The 19,363-nt window shown below is 49.1% G+C and overlaps 1 protein-coding gene across 1 annotated transcript in view; it reads right to left on the bottom strand.

Annotated features, from left to right (window-relative positions):
- Positions 1–19,363, bottom strand: part of CHST13 (carbohydrate sulfotransferase 13) — a 282,606-nt gene that overhangs the window by 191,741 nt on the left and 71,502 nt on the right. The window lies entirely within an intron of this gene.

Here is a 19,363-nt window from a genome sequence, read left to right as displayed (position 1 = left end):
AGGTCTGTGTGTCTGGGGTCTCATTCCCTACATCGTTCTATCTTCTCCAGTGGTCAGTTTCTCCTAGAAGCCCTTAATGCAGGTCCTTCTCTGTGACTCAGCATCCTTCTAGTGACCATTATTCTTGGCTGCTGTCTGTCAATGGCACCTCCCAGGTCCTGGGACCCAGGCTCCCCTTACCTCTGGTCCCTTGTCCAGCCCGGCCTGCCCACTCTGGTGGGCATCCTGTGTCACCCCAGATGGATGCCAACACTTCCACCCCCTCACTGAGCCATGCCCTGTGCCAGGCAGCTATTGTCACAGCTCCCATTCCTCATGGATGGAGATGTGGGGAAGTCGAGGGGCATGCTTGAGTTCCCACCTCTGGTGAGTGTGCAGGTAGGACTTCCTGGTGTTAGACCCAACCTGGACCTCTTGTCTGTCTGCTGGCTCACCTCTCTGACAAGAACTCTGTGTTCTATTTTCTTTACAAACATCATTCCTCAGGGTGAGGTTGTGACTTTTTGGTCCAAAACATGTGGCTCTTCAAGAACCTGGGCTCTGGCTTCAGAGGACTTGGGTTCAAATCTGACCTCTGCCATCTTTGAGCTGTGTGACCTGGGTGAGTTCCTTTACTTCTCTGTGCCTCAGTATCCTTATCTAGACAACAGGACCACGAGTACACCAGGTCTTTAAGGTTATGTGAGCATTAAATGGATTAATACTGGCAAAGCACTTGGAACAGAGCCTGGCCTGGGCTGAGTTCTTGGTCCACTTAGGGTCCTGCTGGCTTCACACTATGGCTCCTGCTCGGCCTGAGACATCCTCATCCAGTTTACAGAAAGAGTCTCCAAGTGGGCGCCTGTCTCAGCCAACGTCACCCCTCTCCTTTGACTCTTTCCATGTTGCTGTGGCCACACTGGCTTCTTTGATTTCTCAATGACGCCAGCCCAGCTGCCTCAGGACATTTGCACTGTTTCCTCTTCCATTTATCTTCAAGACTGCTGTCACCTTCTCAACAAGCCCTGTCCTCCTGGCCTGTTCCACATTACAGCCTGCATCTCCGGCCTGAATACATCACTTGGCTCCACTTCTTACTTCTCCATAGTATAGCTCTCTTCTGACTTTCCTTATCATTTTCTGTCTGAGTCTTCCTGCTGCCCGTTTTTGATCTTCCTGTGATAGACTACACACTTCTCGAGGGCAAAAATCTTTGCCTGTGTGTTCACTGATGTGGCTTGAATGCTCAGAGAGAAGCTGACACCTAGCAGTGATGTTCTCAAGAGTCCTTGCACAGAAGGGGGAGGCCTATACCCCAGACACCCATGTTGCCCGAGGGCCCTGTGCTCCTGGTGCCCAGACCACAATCCGAATCAGACTTCTGCAACCCTAGCTGCTCACACCCCTGAGTTTTCCTGGCTTCTCCGACAGTGGCAACATGCCCGGTGCTGTAATTTTCTTTTGCAAGAAGTGGCCAGAGGCATGGAAAAAAGTCCCAGCAAGGACCGGAACCAGCCGAAGAGGTCTTGATCCTTTCAGGCAGCTGAAGAGGTCTTGATCCCGAGGATGGAGGATGGCCTCAGGCTGGGTGGGTGTGGGTGGGAGAAGATGCAGGAAGATTCAGACACTGGATGCCCTAGTGGAGACCTCCACTTACTCCAAGTATAGGGGCCAGGCCCGGTAGGGTTGAGACAATGGTCCCCCTTCCCGGGCCAGTGATTCCTCCTCCCTGGCCCACAAGAGGAATGGGAGCCAGGCAGGGCTGCTGGTGGGCAAAAAGGTTAGGAGTCAGTTAATTCAATTCTTTTTTTTTTTCTTTCTTTCCTTTTGTTTTTAAATTTAAACAGGCTCCATGACCAACATGGATCCCAGTGCGGGGCTTGAATTTACAATTCTGAGATTAAGACCTGAGCTGAGGTGAAGAGTCAGGTTTAACAGACTTAGAGTCACCCAGGAGGCCCTGCCTCTTTGATTCCTTATCAAAAGTCAGAGATACCTTGCAAATATTAATCCATTTATAAGATATTAATCTTATCAAAAGTCAATGAGATAACTTGCAGATATTAATATTAATGCAAATACCCTTGGGGCTCCTGGGTATGGGAAATCTGTTGGTTGAGTGTCTGACTCTTGATTTTGACTCAGATCATGATCTCAGGGTCCTGGGATTGAGCCCCAAGTCGGGCTCCACACTCTGCAGGGAGTCAGCCCCTCCTCCCATGCTGTTTCTTTCTCTAGAATAAATAAATAAATCTTTTCAAAAGATACAAATACCCTTGACCTGACCCTACTCGCCTCACCCTGCCCAGCCCACTATGTTACAGGAGGGGCTGACCATGAATGGTGAGTCATGTACACAGTGGAACTGTCTCAGATGTTGGGGAATGTCCCCTGTATCTATATGGAACAGCCTCAGGGAGACGGTTAAAGAGCATGTGTATGCGTACATGTGTGCATACGTGTGTGCGTGTGTGTGCATTAGAATCCACGTTGTGTATTAAAGATGGCGACCCTTTTCTGCTTAACATATCCATAGAAATGTCCACAGGGTGGCCTCTGGGAAGGGACACTGTGGGAGCAGGTGGCAATAGGAGGGACCCAGGCTCTTCACAGAACACCCTTGTCTATCTCTTGGCTTATTTTCTGGGTGCATGAGTTACACAGAAGAATCTGCTACAATGAAAACAGACATATGTGGCTAAGGTCCCAGCAGTGGGCACGCTGGGCACACGGTACCAGACTTCTATTCCTTTAGTGCCCTACTTGGGCCTCAGCTCAGGGCAGGCATGTGGTGTGTTCTGTTTTGAACCAGGGAGAGCCCACTCCTAAGTCACTGGGGAGCATGCTGAGAGAATGTGGCAGTCCTGGGCCATGGTGAGCCCTGGACCTGATGGCAGAGCCAGGGCTGATGGCAGGATAGTGAAGGGCCCTGCACAACTTCTCACTGCCCTTAGCTGGAAACAAGCCTTTCCATCTGGCCCGATCTCTGCTTCACTACGTGTGCTCACCATGCTACGGACACACTGGTCTCTCAGTCTGTCTCACCTCAGTGCCTTAGCATGTGCTGAGCTCTTGGCTAGGAATGCTTTTTTGTGACTCTGAGTCTGCCCTGGTGCTTCCACGTAAATACCCTGATAGAAGCCTGTCCTGACATTGCTATATAACTATGCCTCCTGCTACTCCCCTCCCACCCTGCCCCGTCTCATTCTAGGGTTGATTTTCTTCATCTACGTTACAGAGAAACTCCCTCACTGAGAGGTATTTATGTAAGTGCCTGGAGCATGGTCTCCGTGGAGCTTGTCTGCTACCTTCTCCTCAGGACCCAGCACACAGTCTGTGCTGGGTAGCTACCACACACACGTTTTCTTTCCTTTCCCTTTTGACAGTATCCTTTTCTTTGCTGTTTGTTCTTAACAACTCTGATTACACTTTAGTGAAGGGATCCCATAACCCATGACTGGGTTCTAACTTGTTTAGTTGGACAGAGGGATAAAGACTTCTGCAAATGACCATGGAGGGAACATGTGCCATCCAAGGCTGCCCCTGCTCATGCCCCTTCCCTGAGCACGTTGGGAGTCTCAGAGATAAGGGAATGTCACATATCTTTTTTCATCCTGCTGGGTTGGACTGGGCCCCCACCCCAAATGCCATCTCAGGTTGAGCTCTGCTTCTGTCATTTGCTTTTGCCTTCAGAATATTCCAGCATGATCCCCCTTAACTGAAATGACACACCTGGGTGGTGATGCACCCAGGATGCCCCAGAATGGAAGGACCAACAAGGAAAATATTCAACAGTGGGTGAGCTGCCCTGTCCTGACTCCCAGGGGTCCCCTGCTCCCAGCCACACCTCTACCTTGGGCTGCCTGTGGCCCAGTAACAGAGGGGGGTGCCTCCCACAGCCAGCTTTGTTGGTATTCTGACCAGCGGAGGCCTGCACCCTGTAGCAGACACTCGGAGTATCCTCCCTGCCCTCACTCAATGCCCATGCTGAGTCCTGGGGCTTGCCTCCAGCCTGTGGGCCTTGACATCTGCTCTTTCCACTCCACCCCCCGCCCTGCTCCTTCCACCAGTTTTGCATCCTGTGTTTTTTCCAAGGCTTCAAAGAGGAAACTAAACCTTTTCTCTACCAGAGCCCAATCCAATCCTTGGCTAGTCCTGAGGTTCGCCTGCCCTTATTCCCAAAGCCATTTGCATTTCCTTTGCCATTACCTGGTCCAAGCCAGCACAGGCGCTCCCCTGGCTCCAATTGGCTCGCCAATCCCATCTGTCTTCTCCTCCTGTTTCCTCCTGGGTGTCCAGTGTCTGCTAGTCACCCCTCTCTCTGCCCTCTGCCTTTTTCTGGAGGCTGACCTTGAACCTCACCGAAGCCTGTGTGGTTTGGCCAATAGGAAGTGCTGCAGGCAATGGAAGGTGGGAGCAGAGACGCGTAAGGCACTGTCCCACGCCAGGGCTCTGGCCTGCTGCTGGCCTCCCGCCTTCCCACTCCAGTCCTCCAGCTCCTTCTGGCCTCAGTGGGAGTCATGGGTTGCCACACCGCCCCTCACCTGCCCCACCTCTGTCGAGAGCCCTGTTGTTGATTCAGTATCACCCATTTGAGGGCATTGTCTTGTCCCTTGCGGACACTGGTGGACTGATACGCCCCAGACACTCCCTTTTGCATACAACAGCACAACAATCTTTTTAAAACCTAAATCTGGTCCAGTCTCTCCCACCCCTGAACACTTCAGTGGACTCCCATTGTTCTGAGAATACAAACACAAATCTTTATGACCATCAACAATAGTGTTCGTTTAATTGCCAGTTGCAGTCCCTTAGCAGGTCAGGAGGTTAATTGCATGGGTTGCATTTCTTTCTTTTCTCTCCCTCTGTGTAATGAATGACAGCAGCGTAGAGCAGACTGAGTACAAGGCACTAGCGCTCACCGTATCACCACAGGGAGCCTGGGTTAGGGGTTGGTGTGAGAATCTGCTTTGGTAACATGCAAGCTGGGGGGGCAGAAGGTGACGTCTCCCTGTGGGCTGCCTTCCCGCACCTCCTCTCCATGCTTCTACCGCATGCCCACAACTTCCGGCTCCCAGCCTCAGCTTCTTTTCAGTGCCTCAAACCCACAGGCTCTTTCCAGCCAATAGGCCTGGGGATATGTTGTTCCTTTGGCCTGGATTGCCCTTCCCTTCGTTCTTCCCAAGAATTTCCTCTTGTGCCATGTCACCGCTTCAGAGAGGCCCTCTTGGGTTGGCCCACCTGCAGCAGCTTCCCTCTGTCCATCACCCTCACAGGACGCTGGTGCATTAGAACCTCCATGAGGACATAAACAGCTGTTGGGTGAGTACTCTTAACTGTTTGTAGTGCTTATTCTCATGTAGTTATAAGGTCTGTTCCCTTGCCTTCTTGCTTATCCCCACTAGAATAGAAGCTCCCAGAAGGTAGGCCCTTTCCTCTTGCAAACTGCTGTATCCCCAGACCAGTGCGTGGCATTCCGTAAGTGCTCAGTACACGCCTGGCAAGAGAATGAGTGGATGAACTGTTTCTGAGAACAGGGAGGCTTCAGGGAAGCGCATCCCAGGATGCCTCGCATGTTTGACGACACTGGGTCGACTCTGGCTCAGAGGAGTGGGTGCAGGTGAGAATGGCTAGGGGCCCTCAAGCCTGGGACCTCTGACCCCTTGCCTGCTCTGGGCCATGCTCCTGTCAGTGCTGACAGCTTGGAGAGTCTAACACCCCTTGATCTGACAGCTGGAACACCGTCCAGGTTCCTGCTCCAGGGGACAGGTCCCTTCATGTGGCAGAAAGCTCGAGGACATGCACCAGGAGAGCCTCTGTCCTGCCTCTGCCGCTGGCAGCCTGGGTCCCGAGACAGGTTCCTCTTTGTGGCCCAGCCCCTCAGCTGGGAAATCAAGATGGGAAGCAACACTTATTGTGAGGCCTGGGGGAGGCGATGCGCACTGCAGCTAGCCCACTGAAAGGCTGGTGTGTGGTTTGACCCTGATAATAAATTACTCTAAATTGTGGGCAGAGCGAGTGCCTGCCAGTCTGGCCAGTTGGAGAAGGAGCTCCCTGTCCCACGATGGCTACCGATTACATGTTCTTGGTGGTTCCTGAAAGGCCATGGTCTGCGCCCCCTGGCCTGGGATCTTCTCCCTGATCAGGTCCTCTTCTGAATAAGCCGAGCAAAGGGGCGTGGCCTCACAGGAGAGTTTTTCTCTTCTTGAGGGTAGGGGTTGTGTGAAAAGCCAGCACAGGACAGGAGAAAGTGCTGAACCAGGGAGAGCATGCAGGGAAGGACAGGCCTCCGGGATGGCTGGCCTCAACTTTTAGACCGGTCTAATCTCAGCACATGCCCATCCTAATAAATTCCACCTGGCCTGAAGAAGCTCATGAGGGCTCGGAACCGTGGCGGGGCTGGAAGGTGACGGGTCACTATGCAGCAGGAAGAAAATGTGCCTAAGCCATAGGGAACCCTGAAAGAGAGGAATTTGCTAACTATGACACCAGAGGCTTCTAGAATCCCTGACTGCCTGTGGTTACAGAAATCTAAACAAATCCTGCAACTCCAGGAACGTGGTTGGCCACATCTACCCTGCACAGAATTCAAGGAAGAGAAAGCTCAGTATCACTCTACGAAGTAGAGGATAGTTTTCGTAGTGCAGTGGTTATCACATTCGCCTGATATTCTACAAAGTACGGGATAGAAATAGGCACTCTACAAAGATACAGAAGCCACCAGGAAGATATAAACATAGGAAAAAATTAACTTCACCAATAATCCAAGAGATATAGATTCAAACAGTGGTACTTTTTTTAAACCTGCCATGCTGGCAAAAACTGCCCCCAATTTTGTCACTTTTTATAAAGCGCTGATACTCAGTACTGAAGAAGATATGGAAAATGGGGAATGGGATTCACTGATTGTGGGGATCTAGATTCATATCATTTTTGGAAGACAAGTCGGTCAAAAGATACCAAATCTAAAATTACCCTTTCTTTTAGAAATCTCACTTTTCAAATTTATCTTTAAGAAATAGGAGGATGGGCACACCTGGGTGGCTCAGTTGATTAAGCGACTGCCTTTGGCAAGGCAGGATCTTAGAGTCCCCGAAATGAGTCCCACATCGGGCTCCCGGCTCCATGGGGAGTCTGCTTCTCCCTCTAACCTTCTAAGCTCTCATGGTCTTTCTCACTATCTCTCTCTCAAATAAATAAATAAAATCTTAAAAAAAATAATAGGATGGGAGCAGGCGCAAGCATTTGCTTTTAGCTAAGGACCCTGGGTTCGAGCCCCACATCCTTCTCTCTCTCCCCACTGCTTGTGCTCTTTCTTACTCTCTCTCTCTCTTTCTCAAATAGGTACATAAAAAAAATAGTAGCATAAGTACACAAAGATGTACTGCAGTTTTGTATATGATAAGGAACAATTGTAGGGTTGCTATGTTGTACACCTGAAACTAATATAACATATGTCAGTTACACTTCGATAAAAAAAAAGACGCATTATTCATAAAAAATTCTTTTTTGCTAAATTAAGTATAGAATCCTAGGTAACTTGTAAAAGTAATTGCTATTAATCTATCCTTACTGGCACAGAAAGATGTATACAATCCATGGTTCTGTTTGAAAAGGCTCAGCAGCAACCCAATGCCCATTGATGGATGAATGGATAAGCAAAATGTGATGGAATATGGTTCAACCCTTAAAAGGAAGGAAAATCTGTCACAAGCTACCATACGGATTAACTTTAAGGACATTACAGTTCCTGAAAGAAGCCAGTCACAAGAGAACAAATCCTGCATGATTCCACTCACATGAGATCTCTAGAGTCCCCAGACTCCCAGGGACAGAAAGCAGGGTGGTGGCTGCCTGGGGGAGGAGACTGGGGAGTTCACATTTAGTGGGGATGTTAATAATGATGGGATTATGAATGACTTCTTTTCCTCTTTTTTATATTTGTCTGTATTTTTGGATTTGGGGGCTGTAAGAACATTTACTACTATATGAATACCAAAAAAATTATGAAAAAATAACACTCAGATCATTTTTTTTTTTCTGGTTATAAAACTACTATACGCCTATTGTAGAAAATCTGGAAAAGTAAAAAATAGAATGCTCATAAAAGATCACTGAGTCCTGAGCCCGATGTGGGTCTCGATCTCACGACGGAGATCATGATACTGAGGTCATGACCTGAGCCAGAAGCTTAATGGTTGGAGCCACCCAGGCACCCCTAAAAAGAGATCCATTATAATCCCATTACTCAATGTAAATGCTTTTAAAAATCATGGATGTAAATACTTCTCTATGCATTTCTAATATTTTCTATAAGCCTGTTTTTCTTTTTATAATCGTATATAGAATATACGATTTTGTATCCATATAAATTTTGTATAGTGCTTTTCTTCACTTTAACTTTTATCAATAGTCTTCTGAAAACCCAGTTTAAATTGATAAATGATATTCCACTGCACAGATGGGGTATCGTTCATTATCACGTTCCTATGGTTGCATATTCAGTGGTTTCTGAGTTTTCTTAGTTGTAAGCAACGCCGGGAAGAACAAGCTTGTCTACAAATCTGCTTACAGATCTGATCACTCTTTGTGATCAGTTTCTACAAGTAGACTTACAGACTGAAAAGTGATATGTATATTGCACTGTTGCTTTCTGCAAATGTACCTCTTTACACCAGGGTTATAACTTCAATGTCCTTGCAAGTTGGATGAAAAGGGTATCTTGTTTTAATTTGTGTTTCTTTGATCAGTCATGAAATTAGTGGTTAGAAATTTCCCTGTGCGTGCACTGGCTATTTTAATGTTTTGTTTATGTCTTTTTCCCACTTGGGTCACCGCTTTCCTTACTGTATTTTGAAATGATGAATTTCCTCTAGAATCTGGCAAGTAGCTAGTGACAGGCTGGTGTGGTACCTTCCACTGCACTCGGTGTCTTCATGTTAAGTCCAGGACCCTTGCACAGACCCCCCCCCCACCCCGCCCCCTTGCACCTGTGAAGCCGGCCCTGTGGCTGCTGATCAGTGATCACTTCCCAGCTCCACTGCTGGCTCCTTATGGTTGCTCAGAGCCAGTGATAACTAGTGACTCCCTGGACTAATAGAATAGGCACCTTGGAGAAAGAGGATGGGAAACTCAGGCTGGATGTTGGCCTGAAAAACATGTTAAACCTTGAGGACTTTAACCAGGCAAGAATGACTCAGTAACTCCCTGTTAGCCATCAACATCAACATCAGCCAGCAGAGCGAGGACGGGCCCGATTTCACTGGGAAGGTGATCTTGATCGATCTTCACTTCCAAATGGAAGTGAATTCAATTCAATTCCTTTTGTAGAAACCTTGGTTATGGAATTTTTCTCTTAGAATTTCTATCTGTCCCTTTGGTTTGGTTCTCAGGATGTTCTGCTATTCTGTCTTGATTGGGTTTTCATGAATATTATTAAGTATTACATTTGCAAATGTTCTTTTTTTTTTTTTTCCAAAGAATTTATTTATTTATTTGACAGAGCGAAAGAGCACAAGCAGGCAGAGCAATAGAAGGAGAGGGAGAGGCAGGGTCCCTGCTGAGCAGGGAGCCCCAGTGTGGGGTTTAATCTCAGGACCCTGGGATGATGACCTGAGCCGGAGGCAGACATTTAACCATCTAAGCCACCCAGGCGCCCCATTTTCAAACATTCCTTCTTGTCCTCTGAGTGTTCCTTTTCCCTGATGGCTGGTTCTTGGTTTCAGTGTCTTCTGTCCACTCGGTCCTTCTGTCCTTACACCTACACCTCTGGAAGATCCCGCTGCACGCAGGCCTAGGGGACCAAGGAACAAAGATCATGGCCCTGGAGGTCCAAGTTGTGACCAGCAGCCAAGTGCGCACAGACCTGGGGTGGAGCCAAGCATGCCAGCCCACTGTGGTGGTGGTGCGGGGGTTGGTCAGGACAAAGAGGTGACACTGGTTCAGAGACTCAAAGTGACAGGGTGGTAAGTAAGAGAGGAATCCGTCTTGTGCTGACCCACCATCTGAGCTGCTGACTGCCAGGGCTGGGACAGCAGGCATCTTGGCACCAGGGCCCCAGACTCCTCTACTGCCAGTCACTGCCTTCTCTCACATGACCACTCACAGCCACATATAGGTTTTAGATATTGAGAAGGGGAAAGAAGAAGTGGGGGGCATGCCCCTTCCCTTTATGGCCTCCACAAAGAGGGGACCACTGTCCACTGGAGAAACCAAGGCTGGGATGTCAGCTATGCGGCCAGGTCTGGGTCGTTCTGGGAACCCAGGCACCTGGAGTACCGGCCTGTGTCTAACCAGATGCAGAGATCAGAGCAAGTTACTGTGCTCTGTGGGTCCGTTTTTCTCTTCTGCACCAAAAGTTCGGCCAACATAGCCTTGGAGGGGTCCTGAGAGGAGGCCTCTGAACCCATAGTCTTCTGAGGCAGTTGAGGAAGCCTCAGCCTTGGGGAAGGAAAGGTGAAATCAGGCAGAGGGTAGTTCTCTCAACTGTGTTGTGGGGCAAGGGGCAAGCAATGCACCCCAGGCCATTCACGCAGCCCCTGAGCTTCCAAGTTTTCTTGGAAAAGCTTCTCTGGACTGGTGCTAGTACATTAGGTAACTCTTATTAAGTGCCTGTTGTATACCAGGCCTGGAGCTAAGGCTTAGTGTTTATGAGTGTTTTCTATATGCCAGGCACTACTTTAAGTGCCTTATAACTTCTCTGTGAGGTAAGCCCTACTGTTATCACTGTGGGAATAATGAGCTTACCATGATCTTTGTTCCTTGCCCCAGGAATTCCTGGGCACTTCTGTGCCCCAACTTATCCCTGACAGGCTCCCACCTCACACCTTTTAAGGGAGTCATGTCTCCAGACCCTTCTCCTACCTCCCTTTCCCAGGGTCTCAAAGTCTTCTCCAGGAAGCAGAGGATACCTCCCCAATTCCCACTACCTTGTTCTCTTCCAGGCTGGAACCTGTGCACCATCTCCTGCTGGCTGTGTGATCTCTAGTAAGCGACGTCTCCATGCCTTTATCTCTCCAGCTGTAAAATTGACCTGGTAGGAGGGGAGTGATGGGGACTCAATAAAGTCACCACTTAAAGAGATTAGCACAGTGCCAGGCACACTTCCCTGCCCTCCCCTTGCCCACTTGACTTTGGCCCAGGGGGCTCCTGTTCTTTCCAGCTGATGGGCCTGCTAAGTTGTATCCTGGGCAGAGTTGCAGGGTGTCCCCAAGAGGAAGCCTTCCTTTTCTACTGACTTGCTGGGCCAGCAGTCAGCTACTTCCCTTTTCTGGTGTACAGGCAGCACCAAGAGCTTCGGCAGTCTGTTTAGTATTGCTGATTACAGGGGCTGCAGGCTGGTAGGAGGTGTGAGATGGGGTTCCACCACTGGGCATCCAGCTGTTCTGGCTCCATTCCGATTCCTTATGGGGAGATCATCACCGAGAGGCAGGGCTGGCCGCTAGGAGCCACGGGATAAAGCAGAAATGCATACAGTGTCTTGGAGCCATGCTTAGCCACGTGGGAGAGAGAAAAACGCTGAGATTGGTCCCAGTTCTAATTTTGTCTTTGCCACTGCATTTGCTGTGTGACCTAGGGTGAATTGTTCCATCTTCCTGGCCTCAACTTTCTTTTTTGTAAAATGGGTAGAGTCAAGATATGCCAGCTGTCGTCTGTCACAGCATTGTGAGAGGCACACAGCAGACCATCTGTCTCTAAGTGCATAGCCGTGAAGTGTCCATCAAGGGCCTGGTACACAGTCAGTCCAAGGTCTTTCTCTGCCGACCTTGTTAGCAGCCTGGGTCTGGCCAGGCTGACTGGAAACCCTTGCTATGAGGCAGATACAGGACTTCCTCCCCTCGGGTGCAGTGATGGGGGCCAACAGGAATTGGATGACAAGGGAGTCCTCCGCTGTGATCGGCCCTGCTACCACCGTGACATGAGTCACGTGACATGCGACTCCCACTAAGGGGGCCAGGAGCAGGGATTTGAAGGCCTCTTCTACCTGCTGTCCTGGCTTGTGACAGCCCTCGTGTCAGGGCTGTGACAAATGTCTACCTGATTTCAGCAGACTGCCAGCTACTCCACTGGGGGAGGGGACATTGCACGACATCCTCTCTATACTCCCTTCCAGCTCTGGTGTGCTGCCCAGGGCGGTGGCTGCCAGCCGCATATGGTTTCTTATGGGACATCAGGGATATGGGGAACATTTCTTCCATCACCGAAACTTCTAGTGGATAGTGCTGCTCTAGATTTCTTTCCAACTTCACTCCATGAGTTGGGTGCTGCAGAGGGTCACTGAGGAGATGAAGAAAGGGTCCAGCCCCCAAAGAATTCACTCACTTGCTCAGCATCCATTAATCAAGGACCTTCTAGGTGGCAGGAAGATGTTGTGATAGCCAAGACGGACCTGTTCCCTGCCTTCACAGAGCTTCCTGTTCTGCAGGTAGAGAAATGTCTGCTGTAACAGAGACCCAAAGTAATATTGGCTTAAACAAGCTAGATAACTTTAGTTTTCTGTCCTTCAACGCCAAGGCTGGTAAGGCGGTATAGTCTGTGAGGCTGTTGGGGTCTGTATTCCTCCACCTTGTCCTTGCCCATTGCCCTTGTCTGCCTACCAGCCTTCCAGCCAGCAGGGAGGAGGGAAGGGAACAAGGCAGGAGGCACGCCCCTTCCCTTCACAGGGAAACTCAGAATGGACAACCATCACTTCTGCACATATTCCATTGACCAGCTGCAAGGGAAGCTGCAGAATACAAGTTTTCTTTAGGGGCAATTCTGTGCTCTGCTGAAAACTGGGAGTTCTGGGAAGGGATGGATGAATATCTGAGGACTGGCAATCTTTGCCCCAGGGAGATAAGCATGAAATAAATGAACACACCCATAAGAGAATAACCCTTGAAAAATGCTTTGAAGGAGACATACCTGGTGTAGGGAAAACATATAAAGGAGGTCAGGAATGTTTTCTTGGAGAAGTTATATCTGAGCTAACAGGAAAGAGGGGTAAGAGTGTTCACAACAAAGGGAGCAGCAGTGTGTGCAAAGGCCCTGTGGTCAGAGGAAGTATAGCACACTCAGGAAACTTACGAAGGCTTGGTCTATAAAAGAAATCTTCTATGGATAGGGTGAATCAAGTCCCTGGGAATGGCCTTCATAAGGTAGCTACGTGGAGGCTGGGAGTCAGGTTTATCTACTCTGTTCCAGGCACTTTTCTAAGGTTTCTGTGCATATCTCTTAACCCTCAAACAGCCTATGAGATAGCTACCTGTGCCAGTTTTTATCTTGAGAGAGCAGATGCCAAGAAGGGTTTAGATGTGCAAGAGGCTTGTGGGGGTGCCTATAGAGGATGAGGGGAAGGAGGAAGAAGTGGGATCCAGTGAGGACAGTCTTAGATCTAGGTAAGGGGCTGGCATCCAGGAAAGGAGAAAGCTAAGGAGGGAGGATGGGGGAGAGAGAGCCTCACACTGCAGGGCAGCTTGGAGACAACTTGGCCACATTCGGTAGAGGGCTCCAGAGCTCAGACGGCCTTTGGGGACGCTGGGCGTCAGGGGGTCAGATAGGAGCACCTGGCTCCAGCCCCTAACATCCTTACTCTTGCCCGAAGCTGCACCAGATCCAGAGGGTGCTGCTGAGGCTGTGAGTCAGCAAGGATCCCCATGGCAGCCCTTTAAGAAAGGGATCGAGTAGGACACCTTCATGGCTGAGGCACTGCTGCTGTTGTCCCCATATTATAGGTATGCTGGCAAAGGAGAAACTACTTTCATAAAGTTACACAGCTCAGCGGTTGACACAAGCAGAATTTGATCCCAGACAGGTCTGTCCAGAGTCCTTGCTCTGACCATGGTAGGGCTGTCCAAAAGAAAGTGTTGCCTTGGGGTGAGACAAGTGGGAGCAAGCAGACACTTGGCTAGAGTTGTGTCACTCAGATCATTGAATACCAGGGTAAGTTAGGGCATGGGCCTTTTACTGTGGTCATGGGGAGCTAACGTGGGCTCCCAGACAGGAGACCGCCCTGGCTGGCCGCTTGTATCCCACCACGGGAGAGCGAAGGAGGTGGAATGGGGACAGTTGCAGAGATGACTAGGTGGGAGGTTCTGGACATGGCCCTGGGTGAGGCAAGAGTGGAATGGGGGCACACCAGGGGGTTAGGATGTTATTATGCTCCCCAAATTCATACATTGAAATCCTAACCCCCCAGTACCTCAGCATATGTACTATATTTGGAGATAGGGTCTTTAAGAAATAATTAGGGTAAAATGAGGTCATTGGGGTGCACACGAGTCCAATCTGACAGGTGTTCTTAATAAGAAGAAGACATTAGACCCCAGACATGCACAGGGGGACAAACATGTGAGGACTCAGGGAGAAGACCACCATTCTTAGAAGGAAACCCTGCCGACACCTTGATCTCTGACTTTCGGGCTCCAGAGCTGTGAGGAAATCACGTCTGTTGTTTAAGTCTGGTCTGTGCTATTACAGCAGCCTGGGCTTCCTAGTACACTGGGGCCGAGGGGCAGGCTTGGCAGGTTTTCCTTAGGATGTGTTTGCTTTGTGATGTTTGTGAGGGGCTCAGGGGGAGATATCTGGGGAAGATTTGGAGTTGGGGGAGATGTGGGAGGCCAGACCTGCAGATGCTCTGTGGTTCAGGGATGTGGCTTCCGTGACAACACACAGGGCCCTGCCCGTGTGGCAGAATGACAGAATTAGTGAGGCCCGCAAGCACGCTCAGGACAGGCCCTGCCATCTGGCTGTGGGTGTCCGGGGCCCTACTGTGGGCTCAGCTGTGTGCCCAAGCTCCCTCAGCTGGGCCTCTGGAGCCCAATAAGGGACCAGACAGACCATGGTGGGGTGAGTGTGTGCGGACCCCACTGTAACTGCATCACTGGGCGTTGCATAGTCTTCCTTGGCGACACGCTCCCCTCTAAGCAGCCTTTCCTCATCCGTAATGCTGGCCTCTGGGGTGTTGTGAAGACCAAAGAAAGTGAACACCTGTGAGGTACACTGCGAGTGCTGCTGTATTGTTGAACTAAAAGCTGGAGCTCACCAGCAAGCAGGATTGCCCCCAAACAGGCTGAGGAGGGGTGATTTTGGGTGAGGATGGGGGCAGCAGGAGGCAGAGGTGTCCTGGGCAAGGTTAGGGGAGGAGGGGCTTCAGGAAGCTCTGCCGGGCTGCCCGGGAGGAGCTGCACCCATTGGAAGGACAAAGCCACCTGTCACTGACCCGTAGGGGACAAATCCAACTGCATGTCCCCCATATCCTCATCTGTTACCAGTGCCTGTCACCTGCCAAACCCTCTTGGAAACTACAGGGCCCTTGTTCATGGCCTGTGCAGATGAGCCTCTGAGGGCTCGGAGCAGGGGCAGAAGGTCAGACACAGAATGTCTAGCACACAGGGAGGGGGCATCCATCGCTTCCACTACGAACACAAAAGAGACAAGCATATTATTTACAGTTACATCATATGAAAACCAAAGCAGAAATGCTGAGTGAGACTGAGGCTAAGTGGAATTGTACTTTTTATTTCATGCCTTTCTGCGGCGCTTGAACACTGACACAATGCGCAGGTTTTTTTTTTTTTTTAAGAGTTTTTATTTATTTATTTGACAGAGAGAGATCACAAGTAGGCAGAGAGGCAGGCAGAGAGAGAGAGAGAGGAGGAGGAGGAAGCAGGTTCCCTGCCAAGCAGAGAGCCCGATGCGATGCAGGGCTCAATCCCAGGACCCTGAGATCATGACCTGAGACAAAGGCAGACACTTAACCCACTGAGTCACTCAGGTGCCCCTTGCAGGTATTATCATTATTATTATTATTTAATTTTTTATTTTTTGAATTTCTTTTCAGTGTACCAGAATTCATTGTTTATGCACCACACCCAGTGCTCCATGCAATACATGTCCCCCATAATACCCACCACTGGGCTCACCCAACCTCCCACCCCCTGCCCCTTTAAAACCCTCAGATTGTTTTTCAGAGTCCATAGTCTCTCATGGTTCACCTCCCCTTCCAATTTCCCCCAACTCCCTTCTCCTCACCATCTCCCTGTGTCCTCCATGTTATTTGTTATGCTCCACAAATAAGTGAGACCATATGATAATTGACTCTCTCTGCTTGACTTGTTTCACTCAGCATAATCTCTTCTAGTCCTGTCCACGTTGATACAAAAGTTGGGGATTCGTCCTTTCTGATGGAGGCATAATACTCCATAGTGTATATGGACCACATTTTCCTTATTCATTCGTCCGTTGAAGGGCATCTTGCTTCTTTCCACAGTTTGGCGACCGTGGCCATTTCTGCTATGAACATTGGGGTAGAGATGGCCCTTCTTTTCACAACATCTGTATCTTTGGGGTAAATATCCAGTGGTACAATTGCAGGGTCATAGGGAAGCTCTATTTTTAATTTCTTAAGGAATCTCCAGACTGTTTTCCAAAGTGGCTGCACCAATTTGCTTTTCCACCAACAGTGTAAGAGGGCTCCCATTTCTCCACATCCTCTCCAACACACATTGTTTACTGTCTTGTTAGCAGGTATTATCTTTTTAAAGAATTACTGAAATGAATGGCCTGGATGTCAGTCCAAGAGGCTTGGGCTTAAATCTCTAAGACAACCGGGAATCCATATCCTTGGTCCCATCAACAATGTGGCCACTTGCTTTCTTGCATTTTCTGGCTGAGCAGGCCCTGGAATCCTCCTCTCCAAGGGGCCTGGACACATGCTTCTCAGTAACGCCGCTCCCTCTTCCCCAGGTGGAGCTCCTTGCTGCCCTGATAGAGCTTATTGATCTTCTTCTTCTTCTCTCTCTTTTTTTTTTAAAGGTTTTATTTATTTGACACAGAGAGAGAGAGCGAACACACAAAGTGAGCACAAGCAGGGAGAGTAGCAAGAAGAAGGAGAGGGAGAAGCAGGCTCCCTGCAGAGCAGAAGCCTGATGCGGGACTCGATCCCAGGACTCTGGGATCATGACCAGAGCCAAAGGCTTAACCAACAGAACCACCCAGGTGCCTGAGCTTACTGACCTTCTGCACTGCCATCTTCCTGCTGCCTGGGGGACTGTATGCCAGGCTTCCCATTTCCCAGCATTGCCCAGTGCTGAGAACTGTCTCTTCCCAGTCACTCAATTTCCCTAACACCTTTTCCCATCTAGTACTGTATTTACTCCTCCAACAACCCTGTGAGGCAATTAGGACAGGGGTCTTGCCACCCATTTTGTAGATGAGCAAACTGAGGTTCGGACAGGCAAACGAACTTGCCCAAAGTTTGCCCTAGAGGTAAGCCCCACTTCTGTTGCTGGGGCCTTTGTGACTAGTCAGAGCTGAACAGGCTTTGGGGACTCAGGTCCTTTTCTATAGGAGATGATGTAGAAATAGGGTAGAATTAATTCATAGGGCAAGTATATTAGAGGTTTTTGGTGAATAGAAATGTTTCTTTTTCTTTGTCATCTCTGTTCGGAAGGGCACTACCTTGCTTCCTTTTCTTCCTGGCAGGGAAGACTCCCCCCCGCTGCATTGGAAGAGTTTCTCTCCCTCAGTATGGCCTGGGATAGATGCTGTAGCTAGCTGCTCAGGTGGACATTCAGTTACGTAGGTTGCCAGTGTCCCCATCCACTCATTCATTTGTTTATTTACCCAACACAAATTTACTGAGCCCCTGCTACATTTTGAACACTGTGCCATGAAGACGTGTGAGACCTGTGTAGTCTGAAGGTGGGAAATAAGATTTTTATGGTTTTATGGGAAATAGGGTTTTTGTGCCCTACAAAGTTAAATCTGAGCTGATATCCCCAGGATGAATGGAGTTAACCAGGTGCTGGAGGGAGGAGGAGAATGAATCAGAGGGGAGGGACTCTGTGCAAAGGCAGTCCTTGGAAACTAGCTTGGGGCTGTCCTGGGTCTCTTTGGGGAGAAAACTGGTCTTCTTATTTCTCCAGGAACCAACTTCTTAACTCATTTGGGGTAGGTTCCTTAGCCCTGTGTAAGTCTCCTCAGGCTGACCCTGTTTGCTTTAAGTCTTTCAGACAACCATTAATTCAGCGATTGAGCACTTAACTGTGTGCTTGGTGCTAGAGCTATGAAGGGAACAAATGGACAGAAATCACTGCTTTGGTGGGACTTGCATTCTATTGGAAAAGAACAAAAACAAAATAAAATGTAAAATGTATAATACATTAGCAGGGAATAAATGCCAATAAAAAAGTTAAACAAGATATGGGAATAGGAAATATTAAGGAGTGTGTTAGATCGAATGGTTAAGGCAGGGTTCCCTGAGAAGATAATATCTGAACAAATCCCCGAAGGAGGTGAGTGAACAATGCAATTTGTGGGGAAATAATTTGTATAGGCAATGAGAACAACACATTCAAGGGCCCTGAAGTAGGACTGTGCCTAGTATGTTTGAGAAACTGCAAGGAGGCCAGTGTGGCTGGAGTGATGTAAGCAAGGGGAAAGGAGGAGACAGTATGATCAGGGATATAATGGGGGCTGGGGTACAGATCCTGTAGGGCATTGCAGGCTGTGATAGCTGGGCTCCACTGGAATGTTCTGAGTCAAGGAGAGACATGATCTGACTCAGGTTGTAACAGGAGCTTCTTGGCTTTCCTTCAGGTTTTTTCCCCCCTGTTTTGTTGAGACACAATTGACATGCAGCAATGTATGAGTTTAGCATGCACAACATAATGGTTTGATTCACATATAGTGTGAAATAATTACCAGAGTAAGTTTACTTAGTAGCCATCATCTCATATAGAAATAATAAAAAGGAAAAGCTTTAAAAAAAGGAAGAGAAAAATCCTTCTGGTGAGAACTCTTGGGATCTACTCTCTTAATAACTTTCCTGTACATCACACAACGGTGTTGAATGTCAAGTTGTGCCAGACAGCCCCCGGGGCTTGTTTATCTTATACCTAGAAGTTTGTCCCTTTTCACCACCTTTTCCAATTCCCTCTCCCCCATCCTCTGGTGACCACAAGTCTGATCTCTTTTTCTAGGAATGTTTTGTTTTTAGTTTTTAAGATTCCACATGGAAGTGAAGCCACAGAGTATTTATTGTTCTCTGCTTGTCAGTTTCTGACCACCTAAGTGCCCAAGCTGCTAGGAGGTATTTCATCTTCTACACAAGGGTCCTCCAAACCTGCTGGCCAAACCGTGGTTTGGCTCTGGGTGGCAGCAGGGCTGCATCCCTGGCCCCAACTGGGTGCACAGGGAGGACCACATGATCCAAGGGTGAGCCCTGGCATGGATGCAGGAGCCCAGACCCACAGCATTCCAGAGAGCCCAGACAGCTCCTGGCCATGCATTCCCGCTCTGGCAGTGTCCTGGGAGAGGAGCAGAGAAAACGCTCTTCACCTCCCAGGCCAGGAAAGGAAAAGATGTTAACTCCTTAGAAAGACCTCTGCTCACGTGTCCCTGG

This window comes from Mustela nivalis (genome assembly GCF_964662115.1).
Source record: "Mustela nivalis genome assembly, chromosome: 1".
Taxonomy (NCBI): Eukaryota; Metazoa; Chordata; class Mammalia; order Carnivora; family Mustelidae; genus Mustela; species Mustela nivalis.
Note: the sequence above shows the minus strand (reverse complement) of the source record. Positions and strands in the feature narration are given on the sequence as shown.